Here is a 2866-nt window from a genome sequence, read left to right on the forward strand (position 1 = left end):
TTTTAAAAAAAGGGCCTTTTTAAGTCTAGTTCGCCCACATATTAATTTTAGCTCGCGCCGCCACTGCCACCTTTAATAATATAGACTTGATTTTAATTGATATATTTTATTTGTGTACCTAATGATTGATAGTCGAACATCAAAGATATTGATAATCGTATCGACACAGTGGCGGTTATAAGGGGGGGGGGCGATCGCCCCCCTTGGTCAGTGTTTTTAATTTTTTTTTAAATTATTACCTACCCAGCGTTTTACTGTAATGTTAGATTTAGTCACGGAATAATCGCCCTGTAGTGATCATAGACCTATAAACTAGTTTATAGGTCTATGGTAGTGATACTTCTTACCGTCACAAAAACTCAAGCTGTTAGGATGCACAGTGCGAGCTAAACTATCGAGTTGCCCTAGACCAGCGGTTCTCAAACTGTGGTACGCCAAATACTAAATCGTGGTACGCTGACTGATTGGTAATATACTCCCGTGAACGCATAGGCGCAATTTTATTTTTTAACTTGGAGAGGCTTTACATATTTCAATGAAACACACCCGTGGCGATATATGATTCTCTTTTTTCTGCAAATTTATTGAGGATTCCTCATCTTGAACACAGCAAGTTTGCGATATTTAGTACATTATCATTGACCATTGTACCTATTTCTTGTCTCTTGAATAAAATTGACTGCATTATTTAGTATTTTAAAAGCTTCTTCTAGGTTCATATCTATGTTAACATTTTTTTAGAAATTACTCTTAATGACCGTAATACAAGTTCCCAATTACACAAGATCAAAACAAATTAAAAATTTTCGATTTTAGTTTTCAAACCCGATGCCAAGGCGCGTTCAGTTGTTTTCTTGTTGGTAAAGGCTATACAAGTCAAAGCTTTAACTTAAAGCCCTTAAGTACATCAATAAAACGTCCTTTGAGTGAAAACACAGCATCATCCCGAGCTTCCCATTTGGTATGGTATTGGTATACCTTGGGCGTGTGTTGTCGCGTGGTGTGTCTACGAAAGCAATGATGTGTAATTATTTGTTATAATATTATTGGGAAATGTTCGATACATATCTATATTTGGTTTTAGTCGTGCTGACGCGTGACGTTATCGTTATTTGCCGTAATGATCAACCAGCATACTCGAACTCGATAAAGAATATGAAAAAAAAAAATACCAAACAATCGATGAAATATTCACTATTATTAACTCATCGAATACCGATGGGAATAAATTAAAAATAGTTTCAAACCAAAATCTAATATTATACTATTTGTAAAAAACAAAACATACGTTATCAAGAACCTATTTTATGTTGGAAATTAGAATCTATATTATTCTCTTATATTATTTTTTTTATAGCTTGATATTTATAATATCGACTATCGAGGCCCTGGTGCAATGCACCACTTGCGACGGCGGTTTATCCGGCACGCGTATTAACTGTACTCAACCCACTTATGATAAATAATTTAGTTATTTCCTAAAATATTTCTTAAAATAGTTTAACAATCACAAACTAAACATAATACGGTGAGCATTGCAGGCGGGACGATAACAAACCTCTTGTTGACTAAATTGTCTAAATTGACTGTGTATTCGAACGGTTTAAAATTCAAATTTTAATACTAATAATACTTTGAAACTACACTTGTGACTTGTGTAGTTGTGTTAGTAATCGTTTTAGGGAACGAGTCATGTTGATTATGGACATATCTTTTATTAATCAAATATAATAGTAATAAATAATAAATAATAATGTATAGCCAATGCCCAATGTATAGGTTAAAGGCTTATACATGGCCCACGGGTATATCTCACATAAATCTAGAGAGATATATTAAGACTCTCTACTCTCTAGGTATATTTAATTAATCTTATACGTCCATGGAAATTTGGAATACAATATATTTATATTTATTATTAGTCAGTTGACAATATTTAAATTGTTAATAAACGTACGTCATAATTAGAGGTCGGATTTTTATGATTTTACATATTTATTTCTAGTTTATGCAGTTAAGTGGGAGTGAGAAATCTTTACGATTCATGAAAAACAGAATTCATAGGAAAAAATTTATTCTGCATAAAATAGCATATTTTATGGGTTAGAGAATATTTAACACGTTAGAGAATATTTGAGAATATTTTTGTAATGTCGGCATATAATGAATATATTTTACGTATATCAGCACTTTGATAGGTATAATGTTCACTAAATAATTCTGTTTATAAATAATTAATTTCTGGATTTTAATAAAAATTAATCTCCAGGTATTCCTTATCGATGACGATAGCACGTAAATTATTTCGTTAGCTAAAATAAATTTAAACTGAATTTTTTTTAATATTAAAAGAATATTTTGCATATTAAAGGACATAAAACATCATATATCTGGTATTTTAAAAGAATATTAAGAGAATATATTGCCTAATTTATGCGACATAAAAACATCATATTTTAAGGATTTTAAGAGAATATAAATCCGACCACTAGTCATAATATACTATATATACGACAACTACAATAGTACACTACACCTATCACGACGAGCAATATGAAAATTAAAAATATTATTTATAAATAACTAATTATAAATAATTAATGTATATTTTAATACACAAATTCATAATATAGCATAAATATATAGGTATATATATAGTATAGGCTAATTAGGCTGTGTTTAGGATTTTATTGTATATTTATATTTTATTTATAGTACATTACAAAATCAATGACTTTGCTAATAACTCACACAAAGACAAACTACAGTATATACTATGGACAATAATATGATATTATTATATTTTGACCAACGCGGTAATACGTGGATCGTAACTTTTTGACGTCTGCGCAGAGTGGCAGTGGCA

Source organism: Diuraphis noxia, unplaced genomic scaffold (assembly GCF_037042655.1).
Source record: "Diuraphis noxia isolate RWA-SAM2 unplaced genomic scaffold, SU_Dnox_SAM2 contig0001, whole genome shotgun sequence".
Lineage (NCBI taxonomy): Eukaryota > Metazoa > Arthropoda > Insecta > Hemiptera > Aphididae > Diuraphis > Diuraphis noxia.